General features: G+C 41.9%; 1 long non-coding RNA gene across 1 annotated transcript; it reads left to right on the top strand.

Moving 5' to 3' along the window:
• Positions 1–887: 887 nt before the first annotated feature.
• On the top strand, positions 888–8527 carry LOC115474812. Its single transcript, XR_003942911.1, has 3 exons — positions 888–972; positions 6240–6246; positions 8518–8527. It is a non-coding gene; the product is annotated as an uncharacterized LOC115474812 (long non-coding RNA).
• The last annotated feature ends 1073 nt before the right edge of the window (positions 8528–9600 follow it).

Below are 9600 nucleotides of genomic sequence, written 5' to 3'. Positions count from 1 at the left end.
ACAAAAGAAGAAAAAGGCAAAGAGTGAAGCCTCAAAACTAAATGCCCCCTCCAGGACAAGTCTGAACAACAGGGACTACAGCAGAAACTATCACTGGCCCACTCCCTGTCATTAACACAAAATGTGGCACAGGTGGAGAAAAAAGCCAAATTACATTAAAAAAACTCCACCCCAAAACATGTGAACAGTCACAGTATGTTAATAGAGTCACTCAAAGCCAGTGTGAGTACAAAAAAACAAACAAAATGGTACCTTTAAAAATGACCTGAAACTAAAGTAAAAATATATCCTCTGATTCTGTAAAGGTCACCAAAAATTGTGCGTGCAAATTTAGGTACATTCCCAATTTGCACAAACAATTTAATTGAATAACAAGCCAGTTAGTACCAATAAGTGTTTTTAACAAGCAATTATTGGCACTAAGTACATAAGAACATAAGAATAGCATACAGAGTCAGACCAATGGTCCATCTAGCCCAGTATCCTGCTTCCAACAGTGGCCAATCCAGGTCACAGGTACCTGGCAGAAACCCAATTAGCAATTATTGGCAATAAGAACATAAGAATAGCACACTGGGTCAGACTAATGGTCCATCTAGCCCAGTATCCTGCTTCTAACAGTGGCCAATCCAGGTCACAAATACCTGGCAGAAACCCTAATTAGAATTAATTAGGACCAATGCACGTAAAGTTAGGCACAAGATCCACACCTAAAGTTTATATGCGTTCCAAAAAAAGAGGCACAGGAATGGGAAGGTCATGTGAATTTCAGGGTGGAACAGAGGAGTGGCTTAAAATTACACACATAAGTACAGAATAATGGTGATCTGTGAATTTATTTAGGCATGGGAAATTGCACCATATTTACTTTGGTGCAATGATCATGGCTAAATTTACGTGTGACTCTCCACTTAAGTGTGTATTCTATAAACCGTGCCAAACTTTAGGCATGGCTTATAAAATATTGCTTAAGTGGGGTGTTTCTGGCACTGATTTATGGAATTTACCCCAAAATATACAGCAAATATGACAATTGAAAAGTACTCAATTCACGCATACAGTCCAATTGACACTAGATGAAAAACCCAAGAAGGGGCCCCTCATTTCTCCAAAGCTATGTCAGGGGTCTGATGCAGCTTTGGTAAAATGAGAGATCCCTTATTGGCTTTTTCATCTGGTGCTGGTTGATTGTGATACTTACGGTGTCACTGCTAACATCTGGCTAGTGATTTGAATACAAGATTAATTGTGAGAAAGTGTCTAAGTTCATTTGTGTAGTTAAGGGTTGTTGAGGCGGGAAAATTATGGATGCTGTGGAACGGTAAACCTTGTCTGAGAGAGGCCTAAGGTGATAAAAGTGGCTAAGGTTCTATGAGAGCCTGATTGTTGGCCTGCTGCTGTATGTGAGCTTATCACAATCCAAACAAGTGCTCTTCTTTAGATTAGGGAATTTACGTCAAGATTTCTTTAGCAGGGTAATTATTTATTTTATTATGGTTCAGCTAGTGAGCCCAACAGTATATATATTTTATGTCCCTGCCAGTGTTCCTGCTCAGAAGTAAAAAAAAAAAAAAAGCAGTCAGGGTTTTATATCCCTATTATTTAATTCAGTTAGACTGATAGGTGCTTTTCAGGGGGAATAGGCAGCAACACCAGATGCTGGATTGCATCTGGCCCCACTGCAAGAGAAACCAAAGGGGAGTCAAGCAAGGCCTATAGCGCACGAATGTCTTATTTAATTGTTTGTACAAACACCACTACTGTAGAGCATTTGGTTAATTGATAAATATTTCTCTCTTATACCATTTGGTTCACATTATAACGCAAGTAGATCTGTCATGAGTATCTGAATCTGACAGCGTATGGACGTTGTTTTGCAAACACATACGTCTCATTTATTTAGTAGAAGAGTGAATGTCCACCACATATATTTGCATTGGATTCATTCATATTCCATGCGGTTTTGAAATATTTCTCCTATGGTTATGTCGATGTATTTCGACATAAATGGATATGAGGTTTTCCTTATTCACCAATTTCACTGTAGTGTTTTTGGGTCTTGCATTGACTTTAATTTATACCTTTTTGGCATGACTTGAAATATAACCTTGTAGGCATAAGCTTGGGCTTATATAGACTGCTATATATTCTATGCGACTTCCATTTTCTGATTATCAGTGACCATATTTTTTTTTCAGTGCTCTGGTATTGTACTTATTTTTCCACAAGTTGTAAAGTACATTGATTTTATCTTCAGACGTTTGTGCATTGCTATATACAATTGCTTTGAAACACATTATGTAAATGTCACCTCGAATACATGGCTCACAGCACCCTTTTAACTGTAGGTGCGTTAAAAATGCTAAAGCGCCTTAGTAAACAGGGCCCTACGTTAGCCAGTTAGTTCATGTTAATTATAATATGCCACCTGGTTAACACATCTGTGCCCACTCTCTACCCACAGCATGTCCCCTCCCCAATAATTTTTTTTTAGTCTGTAATGTGATTAGTGCACACAAACAGGCAAAATACTACATATCACTTTAATACGTTTCTGTGATAGCCTGTTTGTGTGCACTAATCACGCATTAAGGGCTTAATGCTCTTTAACTCTTCCATGAACTTCCCACCATTCTTCTTTGGACTAATCTCCCTATATCTTACTGGGGCTATTTAATTTTTTTTTTAATCTGATTTTGCATGATTTCAGCAATCGGTTTGGTCTTATTCTCCAGCAGAAAAACTATAGAAATTCATCCTCATCCAATTCTACCCCCTTAAAAATCTTTTTTTTTCCTCAGAATCTTAGTTTCTCTTGTAACCCCCTCCCCCCTCTTTTAATTACACAAATCAGGAGGAAAATAATCAGAACAAATAACTGGCTGATAAATTATTAAAGGGACCTTTCATGTCTAATAAATTTCAGCAGGGCTAAAACCACATTGAGAGTATCACATAACTGGTGAGTAATAAATGGTGCTAACAAAGCAAGATCTAATGACTAGTTTTAGGCGCTAGGATATCAATTAAGCATATTTTATATACTGCGCCTAAATATAGGTGCCCTTTATAGAATACGTTTAGGCAGAAATGTTTTCCATGCGGATTTTCTAGGTGCCATATATAGAATTTCCCCCCTTACCCCATACACACAAAACACTTTAACTCATTTTGCAATAAGCGTTTTAATGCACACTAAGCACGTAGGGCTTAACACACTTTAACATACCGCTAAGGGTGAAAGTTATCAAAGTGGGCTAATATTAAGACAGGTTATTTTACTACAAGTTGAGCTATCTTAATAGGAACTTACATTGATAACCTCCCCCCTTAGTCTTATATTTATGAAAAGCCAGATTTGCAATGGCATTGTCTTTCTTAGTTTGCATAATTCCCAAAAAGCAATATGGAAAAAAATAGTTTGAGATGTTAAGTAGATGATAAAACTGACATGGGAATTGTGCTTAAAATGTTTAAGCAATCATTAAAAATGATTTATGATTAGAATAAAATATAGTGTAAGAGGAAAAACTAATTAAAATTCAGGACCCCCAAATGAATTAAGCATTTGGTTTTGCTCTACTTGTAGTTTTGTACTAGAACAGAATGAAACTGTGTTTCCTTGAAGGGTAAAGACAAATGTGGGAAAGTCTAAAGTTGTTTAAAAATCATAGGACACCTATAAAATATTGATTGTCCTAGAATATAATACAATAAACTTTGAAAATGTATCCTGATTACTGGTACCAGTACAGTGTCATTTGTTAAATACTTAGCCAAGCTAAGCTAAGTGAAGCACTTCAGTGAGCTTACTCAAATTTATCTATTTAACATTCTGTAATTCAATATAATTTAATTGAGCTACAAAAGCTGACATGAATTATGCCATCTCAATAATGACCACAGCTACATTCTCTTTCTCTTAGTCCAAGCATATTTTAATTTTTGTAGTTGGTTTACACCTTTTTAAGAGTAGCTGAAGGTAAGCTATATTCAGTTAGAGCAATGGCGTAGTGAGGGCGGCTGCCACCCGGGGCAGTTCGCTGCTGCGCACCCCCCCCCCCCGGATGCAGCATGACACCCCCCCTCGGTGCATCAACCCCCCCCCTTTGGTGCATCACCCAAGCCCCCACCGAGTGCATTCTTGCCTGCGTGTGCACACGGCTGGGGGGTGTCGGGTCCGCTGGTTCCCTGCTCCCTCTGGCCCGGAACAGGAAGTAACCTGTTCAGGGAAGAGACAGCAGGGAACCAGTGGACCCGACACCCCCCCCAGCGGTTTGCACCTGGGGTGGACCACCCCCACCGCCCCGCCCTTGCTACGCCACCGAGGTAGAGCATTTCCCTATCTCCAGAGTGCTTACAATCTAAGGGATCCTTTTACCAATCTACAGTAAAAGGGGGCCTGCGCTAGCGTCAGTGCGTCTTTTTGATGTGCGCTGGGCTCCCTTTTACCACAGTGATAAAAAGGCTGTCTTTTATGCTGGAAAAGAAATGGCTTTGCTTTAAGTGAACCACTTGCCACGTGGCCATTTTGGGGGAAGTACTTACCGCTACCCATTGAGGTGGCAGTAATGGCTCCTGCGCTAACCTGGCAGTAACTGGGCAGCAATTACTGCCGGGTAAGCACTGGCGCTACACAAATAGAAATATTTTGTAGTGCGGAAATGGTGCACGCTGGGGTTGTGAACTACCATTGGGCTCCTGCGGTAGCTTGGTGGTAGAGTCATGTTTACTAAAAAGTATCTACTACATGTTAATAGTCAAATTAATATGTAACAAGTGCAAACGCAGTGTGGTAGTTGTAGGGAGAGTGTCCAGTATTCCTCCTGTGGTTACTGCACAGATAAGCTCCCTATCTCCCCTTAATTTCAAGTACAATTAATATAGACGTAATCTACTTAGATTTCAGCAAAGCTTTTGACACGGTTCCCCACAGGAGGCTCTTAAATAAACTAGATGGGCTGAAGATAGGACCCAAAGTGGTGAACTGGATTAGGAACTGGTTGACGGACAGACGCCAGAAGGTGGTGGTTAATGGAATTCGCTGGGAGGACGGAAAGGTGAGTAGTGGAGTGCCTCAAGGATCGGTGCTGGGGCAGATTCTGTTCAATATATTTGTGAGTGACATTGCCTAAGGGTTAGAAGGTAAAGTTTGCCTATTTGCGGACGATACTAAGATTTGTAACAGAGTGGACACCCGGGAGGGAGTGGAAAACATGAAAAAGGATCTGTGGAAGCTAGAAGAATGGTCTAAGGTTTGGCAATTAAAATTCAATGCGAAAAAAAGTGATGTACTTAGGGAAGAGAAATCCACGGGAGACGTATGTGTTAAGCGGTGAGAGTCTGATAGGTATGGATGGGGAGAGGGATCTTGGGGTGATAGTATCTGAGGATCTGAAGGTGATGAAACAGTGTGACAAGGCGGTGGCCGTAGCGAGAAGGTTGCTAGGCTGTATAGAGAGAAGTGTGACCAGCAGAAGAAAGGAGGTGTTGATGCCCCTGTACAAGTCATTTGTACCCCGCGCTTTCCCACTCATGGCAGGCTCAATGCGGCTTACATGGGGCAATGGAGGGTTAAGTGACTTGCCCCAAGTCACAAGGAGCTGCCTGTGCCTGAAGTGGGAATCAAACTCAGTTCCTCAGTTCCCCAGGACCAAAGTCCACCACCCTAACCACTCCTCCACTCCACTTAGAGTATTATGTTCAGTTTTGGAAGCCGTATCTTGCAAAGAATGTAAAAAGAATTGAAGCGGTGCAAAGGAAAGCTACGAGAATGGTATGGGATTTGCGTTACAAGACGTATGAGGGGAGACTTGCTGATCTGAACATGTATACTCCGGAGGAAAGGAGAAACAGGGGTAATATGATACAGACGTTCAAATATTTGAAAGGTATTAATCCGCAAACGAATCTTATCCGGAGATGCGAAGGCGGTAGAACGAGAGAACATGAAATGAGATTGAAGGGGGGCAGACTCAGGAAAAATGTCAGGAAGTACTTTTTCACGGAGAGAGTGGTGGATACTTGGAATGCCCTCCCGCGGGAGGTGGTAGAGATGAAAACGGTAACAGAATTCAAACACACGTGGGATAAACATAAAGGAAGCCTGTTCAGAAGGAATGTATCCTTGGGAGCTTAGCCGAGTTTAGGTGCCAGAGCCGGTGGTGGGAGGCGGAGATAGTGCTGGGCAGGCTTATATGGTCTGTGCCAGAGCTGGTGGTGGGAGGCAGGACTGGTAGTTGGGAGGTGGGGATAGTGCTGGGCAGACTTATACGGTCTGTGCCAGAGCTGGTGGTGGGAGGCGTGGCTGGTCATTGGGAGGCGGGGATAGTGCTGGCCAGACTTATACAGTCTGTGCCCTGAAGAGGACAGGTACAAACAAAAAGTAGCACATATGAATTTATCTTGTTGGGCAGACTGGATGGACCGTGCAGGTCTTTTTCTGCCGTCATCTACTATGTTACTATGTAAATACATCTAGCACCACCTCTGTGAAAATACACTATTATTCTAATGGCTTCAGAATGTAATTCCAAATAAACAAACTCTTCTACAGAAACTCAAGAAGTCCTTCCAACAATATACTCTAGAAATTGTTCCCTTACTGCTCTGGGATTATCATAAAAAAATCTGAAGAAGGAATGGATGACAAGGCAAAGCTTATTTTATTTTGTTGCATGCACCCTGGAGGTCATGCTTTCTGTGTATGTCTCTTGTTTGTGGATACACAATAACTTGCAGCTTCAGCCTCAAAATATCACAAAGTCTGTACTGCTTAGAGTATTTTTTGATGGAATCTGCGGTTATACACAGACCGAACATTATGTGGTGTATGACTCTGAAGGATAGATTTCAGAAAGGTGGTGGTGATAACTTAAGTTTCTTCAAATCAGCCCAGAAGTCAAAAGGAGAAGTGGCAAATATTATAGATGACTCACAGAAAGAGACCAAGATGTGACATAATTCAGCATAAACAGTGACTACATTAACCTTGGGTAACAGTACTGTACTGTACACATTGTACTAATGTTTAGCACAGGGGTGTCCAACCCCGGTCCTCAAGGTGCATGAGATTATTTGCAGAGTCTGCCTCTATTGTATGCAAATAATCTCATGCATATTCATTGTAAAAGTCCTGAAAACCTGACCTGGTGATGGCTGAGGTTAGCACATCTACTGAATTCCCTGCTGTAAATGTCACTGCACACCACTGAAAGCTGCAAGATTCCAAATGTCCTTGCTGGCAGTTGGGAGGGAAAGAGAAGAGAGAATGGATGTGTGTTGAGCTGTTTGCAAGATGTAATGAACTTTAAGAGTATAGTATGTGCTGTGAGCACATAAGGAAGCGGGGAATGGAAATTATTAAGCAAAGTGATACATTAGTGTGGCAATTTTAAAACTGCTAGGTTTGCGATGAGGACTGGATGTAGTGAAATGAATAGAGAGCTGACGTAAGAATTTAAAAGCCCCCTTGCAAGATGTGTGCATGAGACACATTAAAAATTTGTTTTTGTGAGTACAGCACTGAGAAATTTACTGTGGCAGATTTTAGCTGACAGCATTCGATGGCTGTTGTATTTTATTCTGTAGTGATCTGGGATATCAGGTGGCTGTGGGCAAAAGGTAATTTAAACTTTCAGGTTGAAAGTGTTCTCCATTATTGTGTTAAAAAAACAAACAAACATTGAGTTTGGAAGGAGTTTACTAGAGTGAGAGAACACTGAAATATACCAGTTAACCCTGAAAGAATGCATGAGGAATAATGTGAAAGAATGTTAAACTGAGTGTTTGAGGAATACAAGAATAGATTAAACATTTTGTGGGTTGGACTAACCAGGACAAAACTGTTTGTTTCTTTAAAAGGGCTAGTTAGAAAAATAGTATCATTGAAGTAGTAAAACATGCTGTGAGACATCTAGGCACATAGGAAGATAGGTGGGTGCTTTGCTCCCTCTCAGTGCCTCAGGGTTCCCAATACCAATGTTGGTGTTCCTTTGCCCCTCCTCAAATGCTTTGGGGCCTTGCTAACACTGTTTCTGTATTTGTTTATTTCACATCCTATTGTCCCAGAAGCTGAACTCCCCTAGTGGTCCACTGCAGTGGACTTCACAAATTGCTTCCAGGTGCATAGCTCCCTTGTTTTGTATGGTGGGAGGGGGACCAGTGCACTACAAATGCTGGCTCCTCCCACGACCAAAGGGCTTGGATTTGGACATTTTTAAGACAGACGTCTTTGGTTTCCATTATCGCCGAAAACCGAGGACGACTATCTCTAAGGTCGACCTAAATGTCAAGATTTGGGTGTCCCTGATGAGCACTTGGCGGGCTTTACTTGGTCCATTTTTTTTCATGACCAAGCCTCAAAAAGGTGCCCGAACTGACCAGATGACCACCGGAGGGAATCAGGGATGACCTCCCCTTACTCCCCTAGTGGTCACTAACCCCCTCCCACCATACAAAACAAGTTTAAAAATACTTTTTTGCCAGCCTCAAATGCCATACTCAGGTCCATCGCAGCAGTATACAGGTCCCTGGAGCAATTGTAGTGGATGCAGTACTTCAGGCAGGCAGACCTGGGGGGGGGGGGGGGTTGAGGGGCTGAGCACCCAAGGTAAGGGAGCTATGCACCTGGAAGCAATTTGTGAAGTCCACTGCAGTGGACCACTAGGGGAGTAAGGGGAGGTCATCCCTGATTCCCTCCGGTGGTCATCTGGTCAGTTCGGGCACCTTTTTGAGGCTTGGTCATGAAAAAAAATGGACCAAGTAAAGCCCGCCAAGTGCTCATCAGGGACACCCTTCTATTATCGGCCGAGGATGACCATCTCCTAATCACGACCCAGTCCCACCTTCGCTACCCTGCCGACACACCCCCGTGAACTTTGGTCGTCCCCGCAATGGAAAACAGTCGAGGGTGTCAAAAAATCGGCTTTCGATTATGCCGATTTGGACGACCTTGCGAGAAGGACGCCCATCTCCCGATTTGTGTTGAAAGATGGGCGTCCTTCTCTTTCGAAAATAAGCGTGATTGTGTTTATTTTCTCATCATCTGTGTATCATGGACTTTTGGCACCAGGTCATTCTGATGATCACCGAATCTGGTTTTACCATTTCTGTTTGATGATATACTGTATACAAAACACTACAAGGATCTATAGTATAATAAAATGTTTGATGCAGACTGCATATATATTTTCTCAAAAATGCCAACTTGGGAAAACACCTTAGATAACCGTAGACATTATATCTGAAATGAATATAGATTTTCATACTTTCCAGTCCTGTCCAACACGCAAAAGATCATAAGAATAGCTATTCTGGGTCATACTGATGGTCCATCTAACCCAGTATCCTTCTTCCAACAGTAGTCAATTCAGTATCACAATTCAGTATCTGACAGAATCCCAAAATGTAGCAAGATTCATGCTACTGATCCCAGGAACAAGCTGTGGTTTTCCCCATGTCTGTCTCAATAGCAGACTATGGACTTTCCCTCAAGGAACTTGTCCAAACCTTTTTTAAACCCAGATACACCAACTGCTGATACACATTCCTCTGGCAATGAGTTCCAGAGCTTATTTATTGAGTCAAAAATATTTCCTC

Source organism: Microcaecilia unicolor, chromosome 7 (assembly GCF_901765095.1).
Source record: "Microcaecilia unicolor chromosome 7, aMicUni1.1, whole genome shotgun sequence".
In the NCBI taxonomy this organism is placed as follows: Eukaryota; Metazoa; Chordata; class Amphibia; order Gymnophiona; family Siphonopidae; genus Microcaecilia; species Microcaecilia unicolor.
Note: the sequence above shows the minus strand (reverse complement) of the source record. Positions and strands in the feature narration are given on the sequence as shown.